General features: G+C 52.3%; 1 protein-coding gene and 1 long non-coding RNA gene across 3 annotated transcripts in view; one reads left to right on the forward strand and one right to left on the reverse strand.

Annotated features, from left to right (window-relative positions):
- The window catches only part of RGS22 (regulator of G protein signaling 22), a 1,652,097-nt gene that overhangs the window by 419,166 nt on the left and 1,219,025 nt on the right, over positions 1-13,906 (forward strand). The gene's annotated exons all lie outside the window — the stretch shown is intronic.
- Positions 1-13,906, reverse strand: part of LOC144828619 (uncharacterized) — a 389,822-nt gene that overhangs the window by 300,121 nt on the left and 75,795 nt on the right. The window lies entirely within an intron of this gene.

Below are 13,906 nucleotides of genomic sequence, written 5' to 3' on the forward strand. Positions count from 1 at the left end.
CAGGTTTTATCTTTGAATTCTGAGACTTGTAAGTCCTATTTTATAATAAAATAAAAAAGGCTACAAGCCCTAAAATTCAGAGAAAACCTTCATCGGAGCCACGCATCCTGTATAGACCTGGAGATCTCTGAAGGGCTGGTCTTGAGTTGCAGGGAAAACTAACATGTAGTTACCTATTGTGGCCCTGTTTTCTCTTCTACTCTGAACAGCATCTACATACAGCAGCATATCAAGTTGATCTACCGGGGGCGTGGCTAACTTAGCCACAATGGCGGACGTGTTTACCTGAGGCTCCGAACGCGGGCCCGATAATCGCCTCACATCCACATCGGTGGGGCTTGAAAAACAGCCAGGAGAACACCACAGGATACCCCTACCGATCCTGAGGCAGTGCAGGCAATGCTACAGTGCGGAGAAAACACGATCTGGGCGAGAACACCAGTTAATACATTTCAAGGTGCCTGATCCCAAGATTGCTGCCACAGACAGCCACAGAGAAAGTTGGCCACTGCACCAGCAACCCCTCGTCCTTGAACTCACGCGCCCAAGGGGGATACTCGAGTCCCGACGCGAGACGCGGAGGGAGAACCAGAGAGCACCTTCGCCCCCCCTTAGCACTACACCTGAAGGCAACCACCTCGGATATATGAGGAAGGGGACAACAATCTATCATCTCAGAAGGGAACCAACAATGCCCCTGCACCAACGTAAGGCACGAGAAGAAACATACAAACTGCGCACCAACGTGGGATCTCAACATCCCAACCCGAAAAAAGTCCCCAACCATGGAAGACAATGGCATGACAACGGAACCCTTCGTCACTGCCTCTGTGTCGGACAAACTTGACCGTGTTAGCGCCCATTGAACATTCGCGGGTCACTATGGAGGACCGCTTCGGAGCATTTCCACAAATCTAAATCTCTTACAAGAGGATCATTGCAAGCTGGCGGACAAAGTAGCGGACGAAGAAAAGGTCCTTTCTACGCTGCAACCTTTGGCAAAGGCACAACAAGACATGCTACGAGAACTCCAGGCCCAGCTTACACTCCAGAAGGGAAAACAGATGACTTGGAAGGACGATCCAGACAGAGCAATCTCCGAGTGTTGAACCTACCTGAAGGAGTAGAAGGAACAACCCCCGTCAATTATACAGAAACCTGTCTCAAGTCGTTTACACCGACCATGGAACTGACTGCCTTCTTTTCAGTGGAAGTGGCGCATGGGGTGCAGCACAGGCAGCTACCACCGGGCTCCCTCCCATGACCACTGCTTGTCAAACTCCTCCATTTCTGGGACAGATACTCAATACTGCACGCCGCCAGAAACAATCGTCCTATCACAGCGGAAGACAAACACGGTCTGCTTTTTCCCGACTACTCAAGGGCAGTAAAACACCAAAGATCGCCTTCTTAGAAATAAAGCGACTCCTCAGCCAAAAAGGAGTACAATACTCGCTACTATTCCCCTTCTCGCCTCAAAATAATACACAAAGAAACCACAATCTTTTTCACAGACCCAAGAGAAGCAATAAACTGGGCGGAACTACATCTGCAAGTCATTCTGAGTCTCAAAAACAATCTGAAGTCTCTAGCACATGAACCCCGGAACTAACACCGGCATGGAAAGAACACCCAACAACGAGCTGGATCCCAATCACTCGGCAACATCATGAAATCTCCAGACCTGGAACAAATAATCGCAGAATGACGGAAGGCCCTCCAGGCGGCAGATGAATGGGGAGCAGGCTTGATGGTCTCAGATAAGGATGAAGGCTTAACATCTTCACGCCCAAAGACCCCATAGACTCGAGCACCTCGGGTGCGGACTCAATAACCCCTCCCTCCCCTGGTTATCCCACAAACAGCAGACACTCTCATTTGTTTGAAGTTGGTAAACGTCTTCACAGCCTTTCCTTGAGCTTTCGGCCACTATGGCACCGTAACAGATATGGCCTCAGCACCTCTCATATGCAGCCTATCTAAGTCATCAACGTCACCAGTAACCAGGGTCTACACCGATCACCTATGAGCTTAAAGTGGGCTTCCCACCACACGGACCCCAGGGTCGCACACAAGACACCCCTCACAATACACTAAAGCGTTCATACTAGAACACGTTTGAATGGGCTGCCCTTTGCAGCAGATCTCCAGTATTGAGACTCACTACCATGTTGTCCCCCCACCTATTCCCAACCCAACAACTATTCACATATAATGGGCAACCACAAAGAACAACTTTCATAGACCAATCGCGGGGAGTAAACTATCCTTATACGATGACCCCTGATCTCCTTCCCCCCCTTTGCACGGATAAACCCCCCCCACCCCATGGCTTCCACAGCAGACATTAAATTCCTCACCCTAAATGTCCGTGGAATCCACATGGCGCAGAAACGCTAGTTCTACTTCAGGAAACGCATCTCATCGTGGGGGAACTAGACAGACTCAAAAGACGCTGGCAGGGCACCTTCTGTGCCACTACATATTCAGTGTTTGCGCGTGGAACGCTGATATGGCTCCGACCGGGTTCACTTTCCAGGAGACTAGCAGGGGGCGACAGACTCAGAAGGACGATATACTCTACTAGAAGGACGATTAGATGCCAACAGATATTAATAGAAAGTGTATACGAACCCAAAACTGAAAGGAGAAAATTCTGGGAGACCCTATCGAGTGTCCTCGCCCTATGCACAACCTCGCCTTGGATTCTGCGAGAGGACTACAACTGCACATTAGACCTCTCTTTGGGCAGATACCACCTCACCTCCTGAGCACACGCGCAAATGACGTGCTTTTGCGCATGGATGAACCAATGGTCACTGCTGGATGCTTATAGACATATACACCCAACTACCAGACTCTACTCCTTCCATTCCATCCCTCACAATCAGAGTCCGATTTGACCGCTTCCTATGTTCCCCAGCACTCAGCCCCATGATCCAAAACACGGATTACCTGGATCATGATGCACATGACATAACTCTTAGATGGCGTCCCCCTTACAACCGATCCCCACTTGGTTATTGCCCCGAGACTGCCTTGAAGACCCAGTGTTCAGACACGGGCAAAAAGATAGCATATAAAATTACTTAGCAGAAAATACACACACAGCCTCATATAGGATACTAGAGCGGGACGCCTTCAAGGTAGTCATAAAAGGCGCATGCATTAGGCAAATCACAGGCGTAGGTGCAACACTTGAATGTTCCATACTAGCAACTGAACAGAAACTAGCAACTCTGACGAAGGCCGCAGATGCTGGAACAATATCCCCAACACAACTAGCTGAGGCCAAGACCACATATGAGGAGGCCATCACGGACCTGCGCAGATGCAACTTTGAGGCATATGCTGCAAGGGTACATAGGAAAGGGGATAGAGCTGGGGCATTACTGGCATGTTTTTTGGGGGGGGGGGGAGTTTTAAAAACCTTTATTGGTAAGTTCAAACACATAGAGGAAGTGACATATTTTGAAAGAGCATGAGCTTGCGAATGTACCGAGAAGCACACCATCTGAACAGTGGTACAAGACAATATTATCCTGTTAGAGCCTACCAAAGTGCCCCTATGGGCATGCTTTAGTCCATGGGGTCCAACCTGTCCACTGTCCTTCAATTCTCGGCATGTTCCAGTGTAGTCACATAGAGCAGAAGGGATGCAACTAAGCATCCAGTGAAAAGGAGGGGTAAGAGGAAAGGGAATGGGGGGAACCCCTCTGGCCGTATCGAAACAGCAAAAGGAAAAGCTGTTGAGGCGCAGGTGGGGGGGGACCCCTCCCCGTTGGACATCCATCACATCTCATTCTCGTCTACCTCTCTACTATAGGGCCTGGGGCTTGATGGCTACGTTGTTGCTGCAAATACCTTCGCAGGGGTTCCATATATCCAGGGGCTGCGCTTGCGAGGGCATCAGATCCCAATACTCAGACAACTGTGTATGGCAAAACGCTGCATTCGACAGCCAGTTATCTCTCTGCAGCCTACGCCTACGGGCCCAGCAGATCGCCACTCGCCTCTTTGGCAACAGCAGCATCATAGCAGCAAGTTGCCTGATGCACTTAGGTAAAGGTTTAACATAGCCCAACAGGGCAAATAACGGGGTGCGCTCCACCCTATATTCCAGCATTTCATCCAGAACACAACACCCCAGTAGTTGCAGGAATGAGGCCTTAGACGTTCCACAACGCACACAGCAAGCTTCCTCACAAAGCCCAGCCTTACACATCCATACCGGGGTTCTATACAGTCTTTGAAGAAACTGGAAATGGTCTAATCCAAGTCTGTATTTGAGCGACAAGTCCCTAGATTGCGTGCAGCAGTAGGCCCTCACTCCTTCCTCAAACCACCTACCCAGGCACTCCTCCCAAGCAGCCTGAGCCAGGGGCACAAGCACAGGATAGTCTCGCTGCATACCAGTGTACAGAGGCGTTATGAGTTTACGAGGTGAGGGGTTTGATAAAAATGCTTCCAAAACATGAAACGTGGGTGGAGCAAGCAGGAATGAGGCCTACTTCGCCCTCATAGCCGCACGGAGCTGAAACTAAGTCATCCTGTCCAAGAGTCCTATATGCTTCTCACACAGAGCAGTGTCCAGGTCTATGAAAACCCCATCTGGGAATGCCCGACCCAGCGTGTGCACCTGCAAGTTGCACAACCACTTGCGAAGGGCAGTTCCGGGTGGCCCGTAAGCGGCACTGAGGGCGCAAATAGGGTGTCTATACCCGCTCGTCCGTACTGCCGACCGTGGCTATCCCCGTCCGCTGGTGGCTCTGCGAGCAAAACATCGCCATAGGCAGCGGAGTCGGGTCCGCCAGGTCGCACTCTGGTGCCGCGTGCGCCAGGAATAACGTCAGAAAAACCCAGTGGAATGCGAATTGCGCCTGGGCACAGGAATGATATAATTCCATGACTGGTGCCCCCAGACCCCTTGCTCGAACAGGAGCTTGAGAGTTTCCCAGGAGATCCGCCGCGCCCTCCCGCCCATACCAAGGAGAACAAATTGGAGCGAAGACGCTTCTTGAATGCGACCGTGAGGGGGAGTAGGGGATTAACGAAGTTATAAAGGAACTTGAGCAGTACTACCATCTTGGCAATGGCGAGTTGCCCTGTGAGCGAAAGAGATAGCACCCTCCAGTGGGGAAACCGATCTTCAAACCAGTCCATGAGTCTGCCATAGTTATAGCTCCACAGTTCCGACTGGTCCCTACTAGTCCAGATTCCCAAATATTTTACTGGGCAATCAGCTCATTTGAGGGGAAATTCTGACTGGAACGCAACGGTTACTGCAGTGAGTGGGAAGATGATAGACTTCTCCCAGTTTAAGGTAACACCCAAGAGGCCACCAAATCGAATGTTCTCCCGTATGAGGGGGATCAAGATTATCAGCAGGATGGTGGATGTAGAGTGTCACATCGTCCACATACATGGATTCGAGGACCACCCGCGGCGTGAAATCGAGGCCTCTCCACGTGTGGAACTATCGCAACCGGGCCGCCAGCGGCTCCATCGTGATCGCGAAGAGGAGGGATGACAGCGGGCACTGTCTGGTGCCCCGGGAAACCCGAACCAGAGGGGAGATGACTCCATTGATTTGCAGTCTAGCTGAGGGGGAGGTATATAGCAACACAATTTTCCTAAGGGACGCTGGGCTCAGCCGATTCGGGCAAGCAACGAGAAGAGATAGTGCTACTCCAGTGTGTCGAACGCTTTAGTGGCGTCGAGGAACACTGCTGCCGCAGGGAGGGCAGGATCAATCTCTTGCATAACGGCAAAGAGGATGCGGAGGTTGTGGGCAGTACTCCTACCCGGGACGAAGCCACATTGATCCGACCAAAGAATTGTAGGAAGCAAGGGTAGCAGATGTGAGGCGAGAAGCTTTGCGAGAATTTTGTTGTCAATGTTAATCATGGACAGTGGCCGGTAAAAATCACACAATAACGGATCTTTATCTGGCTTAAGTATGGTCACGAGGAGTGCCTCTCAGAGGGAGGGAGGTCACCCGTCTCTAATGAGTCTTCGTACATGTTAAGCAGATGGGGTGCTAGCACCGGTGCAAGCCCCTTAAAAAGGCTGAGGTGAGCCCATCCAGCCCTAGGGCTTTGTCCCAGACAGCACGAATTACACCAAATACCTCCTCTACCGGGAAAGGTTCGTCCAAGTACCGGCGTTGGGCATCGCTTACCCAAACCAGTTCGATCCAGTCAAAGAAAGAAAGCAGGTCAGGAGGGACTTCCGGCTGGTGTGAGGCATATAACGAGGCGTAAAACGCCATCATTTTGGCCTGGACTGCATCCTCTCCTACCACTTACTCGTCCACATCCAAGCGCAGCTTACTGATATAATCATTAGCCCACCGCTTCCGAAGTAAACCTGCACAGGTCTTACCAGCTCTATCACCTTCACCGTACCAATGGGCTTGCGCCTTCCTTCCCAGATAGTGTGTCTCTCGTAGTGCAGCCTCCTCAAATTCTTCCAGCTTAGATGTAATCTGAGCGAGAAGGAAAAGTTGATTAATAGCAAAGTATTCCTGTTCCAGCAGTTGTATCTCACCTTCAAAGTGCCTCAAGTCCCCCCGAAGAGAGCGACGGATGCTGGCCTGTTTAGCTGTGCATTTACCTCTAATCACTTTTTTAAAAGCTTCCCATAGTGTGGATGGGGAGTCAACCGAATCTTCATTATTCTGTGATTGCCAGTTCGATATCTTCCCAGAAGACCTGATCACGGAGAGCTCCAGCAGGGAATCTCCAGCTGAAGGACCTGCTCTGCGCACCAAGCATCGTGAATTCTAGTAACACGGGGCGTGATCTGAAAGAGTATGCGTGAGGTGCATGCAGCGTCGGACCCATTATCTGCATCATGAGAGATGATCCAGTAGTCTATCCTTGACCATGTGGGGCCCGCAGTGGAGACGCAGGTACCCTCACAGCACTGCAAATGGGGCCGACCCCAGACATCCGTCAGGCCATAGTCCTCCATCAGCACCTGGAGTTGAGCTGCAGCCCGAGGTTGGGCGAGGTGCAAGCCTCTCAGTCTGTCCTTGTCAGGCTTGAGCACTACGTTGAAATCCCCAGTCCACAGCACCGCCCCAGTGCCAAGAGATTCTACAAGCCTCCACACTCCGCTAAAAAACTGGGGATCGTCATTGTTAGGCCCGTATATCGAGACCAGTCTAATGGGGCGCCCGCCCAATATTCTCGAAACCATAACGTATCGACCCAGGGGATCCTGGATAGTATCATGTGTGTGCAAAGGAAGACCCTTACGAAGGATGATAGCTGTGCCCCGAGCGTACTCAGAGTATTCTGCGATCATTTTTCACCCATCCAGCCTGCCCGCAAGTACGAGGTGCGTATCACGCGTCAAATGCACCTCCTGCAGAAAGCATATATAAGCCCTATGACGATTCAACAGTGCTGCTACAAGCCACACCTTTCTACAATCGTTCAAGCCCTGCACATTCCAGGCAATAGCTTTGAGCGTGCGCTCAGTGTTAGTCATCAGCCATCACCACAACACCACAAGTCGCAAGCAACGAAGGAGAGAGGGAGAGAGGAACCAAATAGCGTGCAGCTGTAGTTGTGGGGCCAGAGAGGGGGAAGAAAGGGGGAAGGGAAGGATACAAGGGAAGAATAGACAAAAAACATTGTATGCAGTGCAACCTTCACCCCCAACTCACCTCCCTCCCACTGCAGCCACTCAACAAGGCTGAAGAGTACCCACCCACCCCCAACTAGGCCTCAAGGGGCCAACGTCAAATCGTAATGCGGGGCTCATCCCAGGGGGGAACGCCAGGAAGCTCGGTGAATCCCAGCCCAGGGAGCTGGGTGGCCGAGCGAGAGCCCATAGGGAGCTCACAGTATCAAGTGGGCGGTCATCCCATGTAGTACCCATCCATTTCGGGGTGCTAAAAAGGCCGATTAGCAACATGGCAAGAATCAAGTGGAAAAAACAATTGAACCCAAGGGTACATTAGAAACCATTAGACAAGGCAAGACTGCTGCACAGTAATCAGTCATTCTCGTTGAGCACATCTCCTGCCTGCCGATCATTATCAACGCGGGCGGGCGGCTTTGAGTGCTTAAGATTGCGGGCACACTTAGCAGCCAACTTGGAAACTTTGATGTAGGATGTCTTGCCAGAATGAAACACCCGCAATTTTGCCGGGTACAGGAGAGAGTAGTTAATGTCCTGCTGCTGCAGTAACCCGCTTGACGGGTATAAATTAACGGCGGGCCACCTGGACCGCCAGCGTGAAGTCCGGGAAAAATAAAGCAACATTGCCCTGATATCTGGAGTCCGGCAGATCGTGGGCCTTGCAAAGAACCATGTCGCGGTCCCTATAGTTCAGCAGCCTTTGCGATGATGGGGCGGGCAGGGGCGCCCGGGGGAGGTTGGGAGCCCAGGGACCTATGGGCACGCTCCACTACGCACACGGATGACAGGGAGTCCCAAATAGGGCCTGAAGCATGTCCTCCACATAATCCTCCACTCGTGTCATTGCGGTGGACTCAGGACTCCCAGAATGCGCAAGTTATTGTGCCGGGACCGAGCCTCAAGGTCCTCATTTTTGGCGCGAATCACCTCAAGAACTTTCTCCATACTGTTAAGTTGTTCACGCGTCGCCGTTCCCTCATCCTCCAAAGCGGAGGTTCGCTGTTCAACCTCCTCAATGTGCTCATCGTGATTGGCCACTTTATCTTTGAGCCGGTCCAAGCGGTCAGACATGGAGTCGATTTTTAAGTAAAGGACTGCCACCGAGGTCTTCAGCTCAATAAAAATGGAGCGTATGCTAGACTCCGGATCCATTTCGGTCGCCATGTTCTCTCCTTCAGGTGCTTCCATCGGGGGATTGGCCTCCATGGTTTTTTTCCGAAGGTTAAGGGAGAGTTTTGGTTGTTTAGCATCAGTTTTGCCCATGATGCTACAACGGCACTGCGTTTGCTAGGGTGTCCATCTCAGAACAGTGCGAACCAAAAGCACCAGCCACCCTCCTAAAGCCAGGGGCCAGACCTGAAGAGGGTGGAGCAAACGAGGCAAGCACTTATAGTCCACCAGAAGACGCTTGAGTCAAGGCCGCAGGAGGCCCAGGTACGCTAAACTCAGGGGATCAGGCCCGGCCCCACATACAACCCAGGGGGCAGTGTCACTGGTGCGCGATTGGTGCACATAAGGGGCCTCAGAACTCACCCCCACTGCGGTCCGCAGCAGGGCCTCCAGTCAACTCGCCAGGCAGCCCGCAGGTCAGCCCCCCAGCCACACCAGCCATGTCAACCCAGGCTTGGGGCAATCAGCATGGGCAAATGAAGCCAAGATGGGGGCCCGTCAGATCTCCCCCCAGTGCCACCAAGCAAGGCCTCTAGGCGACACCAGCGGGCAATTCGCAGGGGGCACAGAGTTGTGTCTCTCAAAGGGAAGGCCCTGTCCCAGATGGATCCCAGGGGGCCTCTCTCACAGATGCGCGGATAAAGTCCATGGGAAGCCGCAGCGTGTCTCCCGGCTGATCAAACCGGCCCGCACACATCGCGCGGGCGTGCATGAAGGCCCGGTTAGCGGCCCGATGGAAAAATAGAGGTCCCGACCCCCCCCCCCGATCAGCGATGGCACAGTCAGGGTCAGCGGGGGCCACACTCACCCCCGTGCCAGTTCACCCGCCGTCAAAGATCACCGCAGGTGGAGCCCTCCGGTATTGCACCAAGCAGGGGGCACACACAGCAAAAAAGGCCCCCGCCAGGAGTGAGCACCGCTGATCTGGGACCCCAACCCCACGGGCTGGCCCAAACACCCCGCTTGACTCCTGGCATCAGGTTGATAGCACACTCCCTCCCGGGCAATCTCCCGGCCGATGCGCCCCTCCCCGGTGCCATCGTCACTCACTTGATCGTGCAGGGGCCACCGCAGGGGGTTCCACGCCGGACACGGTCCCGGTCCGGAGGGGAGAGCCGCAGGCCGCTCACCTCAGTCTGCCTACAGCAGCTACAAGTCACGGGTCTTCTTCGCAGCCGGTGCCAGTCATCGCCACCGGCTCTCTGCGATGAGTAGGCCCCACCTCACCTCCAGCCGGGTCCACGCTTGGGCTATATGAAGCAGGGCTGTGACAAGGCCATTGCCGCCATTTCGCCGCAGGAGGAAATCCCATCTAGAGTCACCGGATCCGGTACCCCGCCACCACCAGCCTCACCATCGGCAGCTCAAGCCGAGTCAATCCCACTACTTTGCGGGTTGCGATGGGCACCCTGCCTACATGATAAATGCCGGATTAGCTCCCGAGCCTGCAGAGCCTCATAGCATGGGTGCCATCTTGCAGCCGGCTCGCTAGTGCCCCCGCATTACTGGCATGGTTAATCCGACAATCACAAGAATAACTACCTCCATGGGAACCACTACCTACAGACAAGCAGAGATTTTACAGACCTTTTATGAATATTATGCTGACATATACAGAGCTCTGACAGTAGACAGACTGGATCCGGAAAGTTATTCGTCAGCAGTACACCTGCGCATCGGTAGGCATCGTCGTGCGGCTCCGTGAGCATCAGTGGCGTCGTCGTCGCCGAGATGACGCTGCTGGAGCTACTTAGACTCGCCCACGCGCGTTTTTTCCACGCCAGCAAGCGCAGATCCGGGTAGAGCGCGTACCCCCAGTCAATTTTTGACTGAGCTTTTTCAAGGCCTTTTACCGCATTTTTTATGAATCGATCGACTCCTGGTGTCGTAGGGATGCCTGGTTTCAAGAACTTCGGTGACTGTCGCCACATGATGTCGGTGATGGATCCACACCGCGTGTGTCTCTACTGCCTGGGGCGCGACCATGACTCCAAGTCATGCCCGACTGCCGAGCCGTGTGAGAAGTTGGCCTGGTATATGATGTTCACTATTCTAGTGAGCACCTTGCACCAGTCCAAACAACCGTTATGTTGATGGTTGTAAAGTCAACCTTATAGACCAGCTATCCTAGTAATAGCATGGACAAAGCAGTCTGAGGCTAAACTCAGCCAGCTGTTTTACCATACGCAATCTTTTTAATACCAAATGAAAGGACACCACACAGGTTATATATTCAAAATATATATGTATTTATTTCTAAACAACCCCCTGAACTCTTTATGAGCACAAGCGCATAACAAGTAACTTAATATAACATACAAAGTTGCACAAATATGGATAGGCCCTGGTGGCCCGTAAAACCATATACTAAAATAGTGGTATAAGAACAATGGTAAGGCCTAGGGCCTTGGGAATCGCTGGGGCTACACTGGACTAACAGTAGTTAGGGAGCAGGAGGCCCACGGGATGCGGGTGCAATGTCTAAATGCACACGCGTGCACACATAGAAGTCAATGGGTGCGTAAAGTTAGAAAGTTAGAGTTTTAGGAGTCTTCCGACTGGACTAGAAACTAACCACTTGAAACTAGGACACTAGGGGTATAAACCTCTACAGGAGCACCGCAGTACTCGCGTTACCTCACCCACAGGAAGCGGGTGCATAGGTGTCAAAGGGTGTCGGGTTTCGTCGTGGAGTTCTATGGAGCCTTGGAGAAAAGATGCTGCAGGCGACCAAGAGAGAAGAGTCCGGTTGGATCCAAGGGCGGATTGAGGATGAAGAGTACCTGAAAGCAGAGGGGACAGAGTCTGGATCACTAGCCAGTGACCAGGATGGAACCAGGAAGGAACCAGGCGATGTCGGGATGCGATCAGGTGCTGTCGTGAAGCTTGTCTCCGCTGCCACGTGGACCAGGAGGTGTCGACGACAACCAGGAGCTGGGCACGGACTGTCCCACGAAAGTTCTCGCTGTCGGCGGTGTCGGTTCTCCATTCGGAGTCAACAGGCCTGGAAACCTATTGTCCAGGCCTCCCTCGCTGGAAGGACTCCCAGCAGCAGGCGGTCAGACTTGTGTCTGTGGCAGCAGCATCCATTTTGTGATGTTGAGGCTCTGGTTAACTTTAACCGGGATCAATGGAAGTCACATGTCTTCTCCCTCTAGAAGGGTGGAATGCTACCCCCGTCGCCAGAACTGGCGAGGGGGTAGTATTCCAAAGCGTATGACACCTTACACAACATGTTTTGATAAAGCCAAACCAAAGTTAGCATCTGACCGCGAGGTTCATAATGCGCTTAAGAGTATATGGTGAGACAATATCCTATAACAGCTATAAGGACATGGTTCCGAAAGCTGCAGACAGGCTCAGCTCATGCTAGAGCACCATCTCACATAAAACCAAGCACTCTGCCTTCAGGATTGTTAAGGCCTGCCATATGAGTGACTTATAGGTGTATATGTGTCTAGATATAGGGTTAGACATAGGAATACTATATCTAAGCAAGGGGTGATTACACGACCTTGCTCCAGCTGAGTGATCAGCCAGTTGTGTCAGTTTGGATGGCCAGCCAGGGGTAGCAAAAGATATGCTGCAGCCCCTGGTAGACCTTGGGTGCACCTATGCCCTGGGTACCTATAGTACACTATACAGGGGCTCTTAAGGTGACCCAATATCCAATTAGTTATGTACCTAGGGTGCATGGAGTCCATTTTACAGAGAGAGCAGATAGCCTGGGGCCCTGATTAGCAGGATCCCAGGCCAACTAAGTTGAAAACCAGCTAAACACAAGGCAAAAAAAATCTGGGGTAACCATAGTCTGGTATCCACCTTCCTACACAACCCCCCCTTCCCCCAAACGAAAGGAGATAAGGCTATCCTTGACCAGGTAAGCCTATATTGCCTAAGTGGCCAAATAAGGAAGTACCTGCACTAGCATGGTTACCCCCTCTCATGGTCCACTAAGCAATCCCTCATCCTAGGGGCATCGGAGGGTCTCCACCATAGGGAATCTCTACCTGTGGTGTGTTTTGGCAAAGTAAAAGGCTGGTGTTGAGATGGAGTACTGAAGTGAGGCTCCACTAATGTAGGGCTCAGCTTCCTCCAATCACTATCCACCATGTGTGCCTTTCTTTCCATGGCTGAGTTGCAGTGTGCTCTCAGGGTCAACCTTTGGCTGCCTACAGCTGGAGGCTGTGTCCCTTTTGTTGGCTTACTGGAGGGACAGGTCAGGTTTGGGGCCTTTGGGTCCCATGTTTGGCTGTGCCCAACAGTGTCCATCTGGGGGAGGTTCCTAACTACTAGTAAGGGAGATCCCTCAGGAGTTTCTGTAATTTTCACCTTGCTAGGGCTGCTAGCTTTGGTGCCCTTAATCTGCTGAAGGTGGTGTTCTTGTGGACTGGGGGCCCTTTGGGGTCCACTGTCCGCCCTTACCTCTACAGCCCTGGGCTGACTCAGGCAGGGTAGAGAGGGGCAGGTTACCTGCTCCAGACTGGGTCCCACCTTGGAAGGGTCCTCTGACATCAGAGGCTCTGTCAGGCTAGGCCTGGCTACCTCTGGGGCAGTTTCTTCACAAGGTGTAGGGTCAGTTCCCTGAAGAGGCTGACTCTCACCTAATGTCTGGTGGGAGGGAGACTTTTCTTCCTCCACAATGCGCTCTGAGTGGAGTGATCCATAGTTTCAGGTTTCACAATACTAAAATCTGTTTGAGTTTGGGCTGTGACCATCACAGCCCTGCCAACCTTTTCAGGAAGGAACTCAGTTTGTGTGTGGGCTGTGACCATCACAGCCCTGCCAACCTTTTCAGGGAAGTCTGCCTGAGCTTGGGCTGTAACCATCACAGCCCTTCCAACCTCTTTAGGAAGGAATTCTGCTTGAACTGGGGCTGTAGCCATCACAGCCCCACTAACCTTTTCTGGAAGGCCTACCATTTTGGAATGGGTTTCTTGTTCTACCCCAGCCCAGGCTGAGATCTCTAGATCATTTCCCAGTAGACAATCTTCAGGCAAGTTTGTAGACACTGCCACTCTCTTTGTGCCAGTGACACCTCCCCAGCTGAGATTTACTACTGCCATGGGATGATCTTTCTGCA

This window comes from Lissotriton helveticus, chromosome 4_1, assembly GCF_964261635.1.
Source record: "Lissotriton helveticus chromosome 4_1, aLisHel1.1, whole genome shotgun sequence".
Taxonomy (NCBI): Eukaryota; Metazoa; Chordata; class Amphibia; order Caudata; family Salamandridae; genus Lissotriton; species Lissotriton helveticus.